Genomic DNA, 13482 nt, shown 5'->3' with positions numbered 1-13482 from the left:
AGCACAGGGGTGGCAGCATCATGTTGTGGGGGTGCTTTGCTGTTGGAAGGATTGGTGCACTTCACAAAGTAGATGGCATCATGAGCAAGGAAAATTATGTGGATATATAGAAGCAATATCTCAAGACATCAGTCAGGAAGTTAAAGCTTGGTTGCAAATGGGTCTTCCAAATGGACAATGACCCCAAGCATACTTCCAAAGTTGTGGCAAAATGGCTTAAGGACAAAAAAGTCAAGGTATTGGAGTGGCCATGACAAAGCTCTGAGCTCAATCCTATAGAAAATTTGTGGGCAGAACCGTAAAAGCGTGTGCGAGCAAGGAGGCCTACAATCCTGACTCAGTTACACCAGCTCTGTCAGGAGGAATGGGACAAAATTCATCCAACTTATTGTGGGAAGCTTGTGGAAGGCTACCCGAAACATTTGTCCCAAGTTAAACAATTTAAAGGCAATGCTGCCAAATACTAATTGAGTGTATGTAAACTATGTAAATATGACCCTGGTATAACACTATGACGGCTCATAAAGTTAATGATAGGCTCAGAGTTGCAAAATTGGTTGGATTTCTATTCTCAAAATTTCAGGAATCTAACTAAAGGATTTCTGGAAAACTACCGGAATTTTGCAACCCTAGTTCAGAGCATTCAGTGCCCACCTCTCACATGGGTTTGATGCCCTACTTAAAAAGGTGGAAGTGACTGTGGCCCATCAGGTTGCGTGGTCTGATCATGTGACTGTAGAAAGGTCAGAACTGTAATACCTGGTGGACAAGAGGACAGATTTAGTCTAGAATCCTAGAACCATAGATCAGCAGAGTCTAGAACCTATTTCTGAGTCTAGAACCTGCCGGCGTGGAAGGCAAATAACAATGGTTCCCAATGGAGACTGACCGAGGCTAAGCTGCTGATCTGTTTGATATTGGATTAGTAGCTTTGGGTTCTGGCGAGCCGGCCAGAGGTGCGTCTGGAATACCAGAAGAAGTCATTAAACTGGAGGGGGTTCTCACTTACCCCTGGAGCCACAATCTGATCAACAGAAAGGTGTCAATATGATAATTTAATACAAAATAATAATATATGCCATTTAGCAGACACTTTTATCTGACGAATCAAACACACTATCCTGCATTGCAAGCACCATGCTCTACCAACTAAACTACAAGGGACCACAGCCGGCACTTTTATCCTGAAGCGATGTACACTTTTCAAGGCCTGTGGAGGAATTTTACTCCTAAACCTTGGAGTTCAGTTATTAACACTGTGCTGCAACAAACTGTGAGCCATCACATCTATAATGCATATCATTGAGAAAGCCTACCCAATAATACATACTCTAGCATGGTGTTCGGGCAACACACACCTTCTTCTTAGCAGGGTTCTGGTCATTATCTTCGTCATTGAAAGGGAGGGGTATGGGAGCTGCAGCAGAGTCTGAGGTGTGTGTGGGGGGACTGTTTTGGGTAAGGCTTGATGTTGAAGCTGTCCTTACCCTTTACCCCACCCCTCATCCTAAATCATTAGGGGTATGTATGAGCAGGGGTTGGGCAGGGGTTGCAAAATTCCAGGGCTTTCCAAAAATTCCTGTTGGAAGATTCCCCAAATCAGGAGGGAATATTTATGGAAAACCAGGGAATTTATTGAAAGTTCCCGGAATTCTTCAACCCTACTTCTGCTTACTCTAGGTGCACGGATGAGGGCAAAGTTCAGGCACAGGTAGCCCTGGGTTGGGTGCAGTCTGCTGGCGTCCGAACCCTTGCTCCTGCCCTTTCGGCCCCAGCGAGGAGCTCCATGAGTGGGCCCTTTGTCCTGGTCCAGCGGGCCAAAGCGGGAGCGGGCCTCTTCAATGGCGGATGTTTGTTTACAGCCCTGTCAGCTCCCATTAGCGCCCGTCACATCGACAACCTCTGATGTGCTAATCACCGCCGTCGTGAGGGAGGGAGGGAGGGAGAGAGAGAGAGAGAGAGTGGATAGATGTCGATCGGCTCCCAGATCCTTTCAGAGAGAGAGAGAGAGAGAGAGAGAGAGAGAGAGAGAGAGAGAGAGAGAGAGAGAGAGAGAGAGAGAGAGAGAGAGAGAGAGAGAGAGAGAGAGAGAGAGAGAGAGAGAGAGAGAGAGAGAGAGAGAGAGAGAGAGAGAGAGAGAGAGAGAGAGAGAGAGAGAGAGAGAGAGAGAGAGAGAGAGAGAGAGAGAGAGAGAGAGAGAGAGAGAGAGAGAGAGAGAGAGAGAGAGAGAGGCCCTGGATACACAGAGAGCAGTGGAGGCTGGTGAGGGGAGAACGGCTCATAATAATGGGTGGAACAGAGCGAATGGAATGGTATCAAAAACCTGGAAACCATGTGTTTGAAGTATTTAATACCATTCCACTGATTCCGCTACATTCATTACCATTAGCGCCTGGCATTACCATTAGGGGTACATTTAATTTATGTACCCCTAATTGCACCGAAAACATCTGTTTATCCTACAGCTATTGTAAGCAGTAATCATGAGCCTATAAACCAGAGTTACGCTGTTAGCACTGAGGCGGTGTGCAATAGTAGGAAGACAACATTATGCAGCTCATCCAGCTCTAATGTAAATAACATGAGTAAGTCTACCTCTGATAAGCTTCTCAGTAAAGCATTAAAACCAATCAAGCAACCCAGAAAAGTGCTAAAAAGAGCCCATATTAACATACGTAGCCTAAGAAACACGGTCCATGAAGTCAATAACTTGCTTGTAACAGATGGCATTCATATTCTGACTATCTCTGAAACTCACTTAGATAATACCTTTGATGATACAGTGGTAGCAATACATGGTTATAACATCTACTGAAAAGACGGAAATGCCAACGGATGCCTCACCTAAAGCCCATTCTGGTGGGAAGCTTCTATAGACCACCAAGTGCTAACAGTCAGTATCTGGATAACATGTGTGAAATGCTTGATAAAGTATATTTTCTGGGTGATTTAAATATTGACTGGCTATCATCAAGCTGCCCACTCAGGAAAAAACTTCAAACTGTAACCAGTGGCTGCAACCTGATTCAGGTTGTCAGTCAACCTACCAGGGTATTTATAAACAGCACAGGAATGAAATCATCAACATGTATTGATCACATCTTTACTAACACTGCAGATATTTGCTTTAAAGCCGTATCCACATCCATAGGATGTATTGATCACAATATAATATCCATATCTAGGAAAACCACAGTTCCAAAGGCTGGGCCTAATATAGTGTATAAGAGGTCATACAATAAGTTTTGTAGTGATTCATATGTTGATGATGTAAAGAATAGTTGCTGGTCTGTGGTGTAATGAGGAGCAACCAGAGCCTGCACTTGACACATTTATGAAACTACTTATTCCAGTTACTAATAAGCACACATCCATTAAGAAAATGACTGTAAAAACGGTAAAAACTTCGCTATATCATATTTGACATCGTTCGTAAACTTGAGTTCATTTGCACACAATTTTTGGAGGTCACTTTCAACTAGAGGTCGACTGATTATGATTTTTCAACGCGATACCGATTATTGGAGGACCAAAAAGGCCGATACCGATTAATCGGACAATTTTTTAAATGTATTTGTAATAATGACAATTGCAACAATACTGAATGAACACTTATTTTAACTTAATATAATACATCAATAAAATCAATTTAGCCTAAAATAAATAATGAAACATGTTCAATTTGGTTTAAATTATGCAAAAACAAAGTGTTGGAGAAGAAACTAAAAGTGCAATATGTGCCATGTAAGAAAGCTAACGTTTAAGTTCCTTGCTCAGAACATGAGAACATATGAAAGCTGGTGATTCCTTTTAACATCAGTCTTCAATATTCCCAGGTAAGACGTTTTAGGTTGTAGTTATTATAGGAATTATAGGACTATTTCCCTCTATACCATTTGTATTTCATTAACCTTTGACTATTGGATGTTCTCATAGGCACTTTAGTATTGCCAGTGTAACAGTATAGCTTCCGTCCCTCTCCTCGCTCCTCCCTGGGCTTGAACCAGGAACAGAACGACAACAGCCACCCTCGAAGCAGCGTTACCCATGCAGAGCAAGGGGAACAACCACTCCAAGTCTCAGAGCGAGTGACGTTTGAAACACTATTAGCGCGCACCCCGCCAGCCATTTCACATCAGTTACACCAGCCTCATCTGGGGATGAGATAAACAGCGCAATGCTTGACGCACAACGAAGAGCTGCTGGCAAAACGCACAAAAGTGCTGTTTGAATGAATGCTTACGATCCTGCTGCTGACTACAACCGCTCAGTCAGATACTTGTATGCTTGTATGCTCAGTCAGATTATATGCAACGCAGGACATGCAAGATAAACTAGTAATATCATCAACCATGTGTAGTTAACTAGTGATTATGATTAATTGATTGTTTTTTACAAGATAAGTTTAATGTTAGCTAGCAACTTACCTTGGCTTACTGCATTCACGTAACAGGCAGTCTCCTTGTGGAGTGCAACGAGAGGCAGGTGGTTAGAGCGTTGGACTAGTTAACTGTAAGGTTGCAAGATTGATCCCCCGAGCTGACAAGGTGAAAATCTGTCGTTTTGCCCCTGAACGAGGCAGTTAACCCACCGTTCCTAGGCCGTCATTGAAAATAAGAATGTGTTCTTAACTGACTTGCCTAGTTAAATAAATATTATAAATAAATAAAGGTGTACATTTTTTAAATTTAAATTTGTAAAAAATCGGCCAAATTGGTGTCCAAAAATACTGATTTCCGATTGTTATGAAAACTCGAAATCGGCCCTAATGTGTCAAGAAGCAGTGCGGCTTGGTTGGGTTGTGTTTTGGAGGACGCACGGCTCACGACCATCGCCTCTCCCGGGTCCGTACAGCGGTGCAGCGATGAGACAAAATTGGATACCACGAAATTGGGGAGAAACATTGGTAAAAAAAAAAAGAGTAGACCTCCAGTAGAGCTACCCAGAAGGCAGTGGGGGACTGGCAGCGGGAAAATCTTGACACTGAGGCAGGGCAGATGATCGTCAACAGCCAGAGGCAGAAAAGGATGGAGCCCCTGTACCCCCCTCTCCCCCCACTGGGGCTAGGCAGGGGGCACCACCTGGTAAAGAGAGAGGGTACAGGGAAACATGTTGTTGTTCAGGCACATACCCATTTATCAGTGTAACCTCTCTACACTGGCTTCCTGTTAAGGCAAGGGCTGATTTCAAGGTTTTACTGTTAACCTACAAAGCATTACATGGGCTTGCTCCTACCAATCTTTCCGATTTGGTCCTGCCGTACATCCTTATTGTCCCTAGAATTTCTAAGCAAACAGCTGGAGACAGGGCTTTCTCCTATAGAGCTCTATTTTTATGGAATGGGCTGCCTATCCATGTGAGAGACGCAGACTCACTCTCGACCTGTAAGTTTTTATTGAAGACTCATCTCTTCAGTAGGTCCTATGATTGAGTGTATTCTGGCCCAGGAGTGTGAAGGTGAACGGAAAGGCACTTTAGCAACGAACCGCCCTCTCTGTCTCTGCCTGGCCGGTTCCCCTCTCTCCACTGGGATTCTCTGCCTCAAACCCTATTACAGGGGCTGAATCACTGGCTTACTGGTGTTCTTCCATGCCGTTCCTAGGAGGGGTGTGTCACTTGGGTGGGTTGAGTCACTAACGTGATCTTCCTGTCCCGGTTGGTGCCCACCCTTGGGTTGTGCCGTGGGGAAGATCTTCGTGGGCTATACTCGGCCTTGTCTCAGGATGGTAAGTTGGTGGATGAAGATATCCCTCTTGTGGTGTAGGGGCTGTGCTTTGGAAAAGTGGGTGGGGTTATATCCTGCCTGTTTGGCTCTGTCCGAGGGTATTGTCAGACAGGGCCACAGTGTCTCCCGACCCCTCCTGTCTCAGTCTCCAGTATTTATGCTGCAATAGTTTATGTGTCTTATCCGATGAATTTAAGTATGCTTTCTCTAAATCTCTTTCATTCTTTCTTTGAATGAATGAGTGATGGTACAGAGCGGCATAGGCAAGATACAGTAGATGGTATTGAGTACAGTATATACATATGAGATGAGTATGTAAACAAAGTGGCATAGTTAAAGTGGCTAGTGATACATGTATTACCTAAAGATGCAGTAGATGATATAGAGTACAGTATATCCGTATACATATGAGATGAATAATGTAGGGTATGTAAACATTATATTAGGTAGCATTGTTTAAAGTGGCTAGTGATATATTTTACATCATTTCCCATCAATTCCCATTATTAAAGTGGCTGGAGTTGAGTCAGTGTGTTGGCAGCAGCCACTCAATGTTAGTGGGTGCTGTTTAACAGTCTGATGGCCTTGAGATAGAAGCTGTTTTTCAGTCTCTCGGTCCCAGCTTTGATGCACCTGTACTGACCTCGCCTTCTGGATGGTAGCGGGGTGAACATGCAGTGGCTCGGGTGGTTGTTGTCCTTGATGATCTTTATGGCCTTCCTGTGACATCGGGTGGTGTAGGTGTCCTGGAGGGCAGGTAGTTTGCCCCCGGTGATGCGTTGTGCAGACCTCACTACCCTCTGGAGAGCCTTACGGTTGTGGGCGGAGCAGTTGCCGTACCAGGCGGTGATACAGCCCGACAGGATGCTCTCGATTGTGCATCTGTAGAAGTTTGTGAGTGCTTTTGGTGACAAGCCGAATTTCTTCAGCCTCCTGAGGTTGAAGAGGCGCTGCTGCGCCTTCTTCATGATGCTGTCTGTGTGGGTGGACCAATTCAGTTTGTCTGTGATGTGTACGCCGAGGAACTTAAAACTTACTACCCTCTCCCCTACTGTTCCATCGATGTGGATAGGGGGGTGTTCCCTCTGCTGTTTCCTGAAGTCCACAATCATTTCCTTAGTTTTGTTGACGTTGAGTGTGAGGTTATTTACCTGACACCACACTCCGAGGGCCCTCACCGCCTCCCTGTAGGCCGTCTCGTTGTTGTTGGTAATCAAGCCTACCACTGTTGTGTCGTCCGCAAACTTGATGATTGAGTTGGAGGCGTGCGTGGCCACGCAGTCGTGGGTGAACAGGGAGTACAGGAGAGGGCTCAGGACGCACCCTTGTGGGGCCCCAGTGTTGAGGATCAGCGGGGTGGAGATGTTGTTGCCTACCCTCACCACCTGGGGGCGGCCCGTCAGGAAGTCCAGTACCCAGTTACACAGGGCGAGCTTGGAGGGCACTATGGTGTTAAATGGCGAGCTGTAGTCAATGAACAGCATTCTCACATAGGTATTCCTCTTGTCCAGATGGATTAGGGTAGTGTGCAGTGTGGTTGAGATTGCATTGTCTGTGGACCTATTTGGGCGGTAAGCAAATTGGAGTGGGTCTAGGGTGTCAAGTAGGGTGGAGGTGATATGGTCCTTGACTAGTCTCTCAAAGCACTTCATGTTGACGTAAGTGAGTGCTACAGGGCGGGGTGAACAGGCTGTTGCTCGGGTGGTTGATGTCCTTGATGATCTTTTTGACCTTCCTGTGACATCAGGTGCTGTAGGTGGCCTGGAGGGCAGGCGGTGTGCCTCCGGTGATGCGTTGGGCAGACCACACCCCTCTCTGGCGAGCCCTGTGGTTGCGGACGGTGCAGTTGAAGTACCAGGCGGTGATACAGCCCGACAGGATGCTCTCAATTGTACATCTGTAAAAGTTTGTGAGAGTCTTAGGGACCAAGCCAAATTACTTCAGCCTCCTGAGGTTGAAGAGGCCCTGTGAGAAAGGTACAGCTTCTGCAACAAAGTTGTAGTTTTACTGTTCACAACAAACAAGTGGTGAAAAAAGTACTCAGATACTGTACCTCAATAGAAAATGATTAAAGTAAAAGTGAAAGTCACCCAGTAAAATGCTACTTAGTAAAAGTCTAAAAGGATCTTGTTTAAAAAGTACTTGAGGACAGTGGTGGAAAATAACTCAAATGTAACACTCGCGTAAAAGTAAAAAGTACAATTAAATGCTATACATCGATGTCCTTATATTAAGCAATAACGCAGTACTTGTGTTTAGTTAGTCCGCCAGATGCGCAAAGCTCTGTCGGTGTGATCAAGGTGTTAGTTACACATTCACCTTCTACTACCATTTCTGTCAAGCCCTCTATGCATACAGTTTGATGCATATGTTGAATAAATCCAATCTATGCACAATGCACCACACTGAACATACTGCAACTTAAGGTAAGGTAAAACGCAATGAAGCTGTCGGTGTGATCGAGGCGTAATTGCAAGGCAAACAACAGCATTACATAGGAAATTAATGTACTTCTGGTGTTCCAAAAAGCAATGAAGCTGGATGGACCAGAACTATTTTCCCAACTCTTGACAATTTTTGTTTTGAAAATATGAGGATGATGGCTAGCTCGCTAGCAAACTAGGTATGTTATTAGATCGCTATAAGAAAATTAGAAAAGCTTATTCAAATGCTGAAATCCCAGATTATTACGCTTATAGGAAAACTCTGCAAAGAAACATAGCAGTTAGCTAAATACCTGAAAGTAACATAAACTCACCCCAATCCGTACAAATGTGCGCAACCGCAACATTCAATCGAGGCTACAAAGAAAACTAATGGGACTGTAGTTACATCAAAATCGGGGGTGTGAACTAGGTTTCTATTCAAGCGTTGACCGACATGTTAATGGCTCTATAGTATTGGAGAAAAGTTTAAAAAACAGACCCTCCGTTACATCGTGGCATGTCATGCCGTAACGTACCGCAAGCATAATTGCATAACTGCCAAGATAAAGCATAGCAATTCGACACAAACAACAACACAGAGTTACACATGGAATAAACAAAACATAGTCAATAATACAGTAGAACAAAAGAAAACAAAAATGCTATATACAGTGAGTGTAAATGAGGTAAGATAAGGGAGTTAAGGCAATAAATAGGCCTTGGTGGTGAAGTAATTACAATATAGCAATTAAACACTGGAATGGTAGATGTGCAGAAGATGAATGTGCAAGTAGAGATACAAAGGAGCAAGATAAATAGATAAATACTGTATGGGGATGAGGTAGGTAGATAGATGGGCTGTGGACAGGTGCAGTGATCTGCTGCTCTGACAGCTGGTGCTTAACAATTAAAACATTTTAATCTTTATTTAACTAGTCAAGAATAAATTGTTATTTACAATGACGGCCTACACCGGCCAAACCCAGACGACACTGGGCCAATTGTGCACCACCCTCAACAGCCTGGAATTGAACCAGGGTGTCTGTAGTGATGTCTTAAGCACTGAGATGAAGTGTTTTAGGCTGCTAAGCCACCCGGGAGCCCAAATCACCCTCTGAAAATAGTTGACAAAGTCAGGTCCGTGTGGATGCCACCACCATCTTCAGGCTGCCATCCTTTTGATCCTTAAAAGAAAATTCATAGAGCACATTATCGTTAATCATAGTCTACAATGTATTACAGTGCTATTCATTACATTCACAATGAGAGAACAATGCATGTATTTTATTGTACTTTGAGTTTTTCTGTATTCTTCAGTTACAGTAACATAATATTATGACATAAAATAAAATACAACTAATTCATCTTACGGGATGAGTTCAGGCAGGTTTGTCCCAAAACCCTTTTCACAGTGGTGAATCTACGAGAGAGAGGAGAGAAGGATTTAGAAACATTAAACATTCCTGACATCAGTTTCAACAATCAATCTGAACATGTGTCTGGTAGCCCTTTCCTGCAGTCAAATCACATAGTGGCCTCATGGGTGGAATGTTATCAGAATTTCAGAATTAATACAAATTATTTTAGAAAATCTGACAAAAATGTGGTGTTTCTCATTCAAACAGTTACGTTACAGTTCAGTCTTCTGTGATGTATATAAAGTGTAATATTGGGAGGCAAACTCAGAATGTAATACATTTAAACTCTATATCTGACATGGTACAGGTGTCCTCTTTTTGTTAAGCCCATAACCATGTGTGAGGTATATACTTTTGTATCAAAGTAGATTTGTTTAAGACTACCACTAAACACTCTGTGTGACCCTGATTTACTGTAGCCACTGCCATAAATAGTTAACTTGAACATTCAGAAAATAATCTCTTCTAAAACATATTAGAAAATAGGAAATAGCTAAATAAAACATCTTCTCTTCCTAGTTGTATTTAGTTTTATTTAGTCAGCCTCATCTTGGGGATGGGGTCCTTTTGGTATTGTGTGCAACATGTTGTGTTCTGTGCATTCTTGTGCATACCTATTTTCAGAGGACCTGCACAACACAAACATCACAGATATTAAGACAAACGATAAGATAATACTAAAAAGTTAAACTAGGTGGGAAACTAAAATATGACTAAGCCAACATTGATGGTAGCGAACAGCACATTTGATGACAGTTCCTGTCCTATTTACTAGTTTCACCCAGAGTCATCAGTGCCAACAACAGCAGCAGCAGAGTAGAGAGAGTCACAGCAAGCTTTGCCATCTTGTCAGGTTCAGAGGTCGAGGCAGGTAGTGAAGTTCAACAGATACCTGGAACTCTCTCCTCAGAATGAGATTCCAAGATGATCTGATCCAATGATCTGGAATTCTAGTTTAAATACTTTCTCAGTTGGAAATATGATGCCCTTTTCTAGACCGTAGACCCAGCGGTTGAGGAACAAGGTGGATTTTTATTTGGGTCAGGGAGGGAAGTGTGACAAACAGGCCCATTGTTTGTAACTTGGTACAAAACCCACTTCCACTCTCTGGCCTCGTCAAGAATTTACAGCAACTATATGTTGGTGCGTGTCAGCAACAAATGAAGGAAGATGTTATTGTTGTACTACACGCTTTGAAAAAAAGTTGCCATCTAGAACCTTTTTTGTTCCAGGTAGAAAATCTTTGGGTTCCATATAGAACCCTTTCCACAGAAGGTTCTACATGGAGCCCAAAAGGTTCTACCTGGAACCAAAAAGGGTGTTCCTACAGTATGGGGACAGCCAAAGAAGCCATTTGGAAGGCTTTTTTCTGAGAGTGTAGATCATTACATAATGTTGGTCTCGTGTGACATAATGTGATGTTATGTACAGTAGCCTTTTGGAAGCCTTTTTTCTGAGAGTGTAGATCATTACATAATGTTGGTACCGTGTGACATAATGTGATGTTATGTACAGTAGCCTTAAAAATAAGTTTGAGTGTTCAATTCAAACACAATAACTCTTGACCGTTGTGATTAGTAGGCCTACTGTATGTACTGTAGGAGATACTTTTCCATGTATCGCAACTGTAATATCAGCTACTGATATTACAAGAAGAGAACACTTGACTGCAAGAATCCTTTGATATATTAAATATAAAACAAGTAGCAGTGTGTGTGAAAATGAAGCTTTTTCTCATCACTTCAGTTCATTGAAGTGGTCTTCAATGGCTCTGTGAATGGAAATGATTCTTCATTTCAGGTAGTCTTTCAATCAGTATTGTGATCTCTGTTGTACATGATTGAAAGATGACCTGTAAGTAGTAATAGTAGTAATGGCTTTTTGTCATTTTATTTACAAAGGGTATTTCTATAGCAGAAAACAAGAAAAAGCCAACAATCTTAACGTTCTCCAAAGTGGAAGAACCATACACTGCCAAATATTGTGAAGCTAAGACCATGTTTTGAAATGGTAGACCTACAGTAGTTCTATGTCATTGTTTAACGTCCCCATCTTGATATGCATGAACATATAAAAAATTAGCGCATCGTGTAACAAACTCAAGGGGGAAAAGGTTGTGGTTGTCACAGGGACAGTTATGATGCAACAACTGAAGGGGAACAGTTAAAACCCCTTCATTCTGACCTGTTTAGTTGTCACAGAAACACTTTTCCGCCTTTGACTTGACGGCATCAATACATTCTGTGTTCCTCTGACCTAGAAAATAACCATATTATCAAGATAACCTACACGTAACAGCCCACGTCCCTGCACTTCAGTGCACGAGGTCTAAGTCACCAACCTGATCTCAGAGCATTTCATATTTTTCTGTACGTAAATCCCAGACACTCTATTTAGAATGATAGGTTATGTTTGGTATAGTTTGGTATAGTTACATAAGACAGATGGTTACCTAATGCAACAATGAAAGGAGGGTGGTTGATCAGGGTGGACAGGTAGGCATGTAACGCCAACGTCTAGCAACCCAAAGGTTTCAAGTTCTAATTGCATCATGGACAATTTGAGCAAATAAGCGAATGTTCAACTACTTACTACTTTTTAGGTGCTTTGGAACTAAGGTGGCTTGCGACAGTATTCACCCCCTTGGCATTTTTCCTATATTGTTGCCTTACATTTTTTTGGGGGAAGGTTGTGTCATTTGATATACACAACATGCCTACCACTTTGAAAAATCTTTTTATTTATTTATTGTGAAACAAACAAGAAAAAAAACAGAAAACTTGAGCGTGCCTAACTATTCACCCCCCTCCCCCAAAGGCAATACTTTGTAGAGCCACCTGTTTCAGCAATTACAGCTGCACATCTTCATAATACCCATTGTTTGGTGGTGTTGCAGACTCTGGGCTCTTTCAGAACAGGTGTATATATATACTGAGATCATGTGACAGATCATGTGACACTTAGATTGCACACAGGTGATCTTTATTTAACTAATTATGTGACTTCTTAAGGTAATTGGTTGCACCAAATCTTATTTAGGGGCTTCAGAGCAAAGGGTGTGAATACATATGCACCATCTTCCCGTTTTTCATTTAAAAAATGTTTAGAAATAAGTTATTTTTTTCCCATTTGACTTTTTTTGAATATTTTGTGTATGTCCATTACATGAAATCCAAATGAAAGTCAATTTAAATGACAGGTTGTAATGCAACAAAATAGGAAAAATGCCAAGGGGGGTGAATACTTTTGCAAGGCACTGTACTTAGCATGTTAGCGAACCCGTCCCCTAACCTTAACCCTTTATCCTAACTCCTAAACTTCAGTCTAACCCCTAACGTTAGTACCTATTCACCTAGCTAGAAATTGAAACATATCATACGAAATACAGTGTCTCAGATTGACATAATCATATGAAATGCTCTGAGACCAGGTTGCAGTCACACACACTCACACATAGAAGGGACTACTGTATTTATCAGATAAGATATTGCATTCCTCTGTTGTATTTCAGTACAAATCAAATCAACGTTTATTGGTCAAGCGCACAGATTTGCAGATGTTATGCTTGTGTTTCTAGCTCTAACAGTGCAGTAATACCTAGCAATTGTAAATCAATAATACACACATCAATCCCATTTATATTCCCCTTCTCAACAGGTTAGAGGAGTGTTCCTCTAGTATAGAATGTTGACCATCAGTCAGAGCTGTAGAATTAGGAATTACAACTCAGAGCCCTGGGGTCATTATGTCATCATAGTTGTCTTACGTCTTGTAAGAAAAGTTCTTGCTCATCCTCAGTGAAACACCCTGTGGTGAAATTAAAGTTCTTTACTTGTTCTGTGGTGCTATTGTGGTTTGTTTGCTATCTAACAGTCCAATCACATATTTTCTCATCAATATCACCATCTTAAAT

The sequence above is a fragment of the Oncorhynchus kisutch genome, linkage group LG30, assembly GCF_002021735.2.
Source record: "Oncorhynchus kisutch isolate 150728-3 linkage group LG30, Okis_V2, whole genome shotgun sequence".
NCBI classification, from domain to species: Eukaryota; Metazoa; Chordata; class Actinopteri; order Salmoniformes; family Salmonidae; genus Oncorhynchus; species Oncorhynchus kisutch.
The sequence above is the reverse complement of the archived record's forward strand: the minus strand, read 5'-3'. Positions refer to the sequence as shown.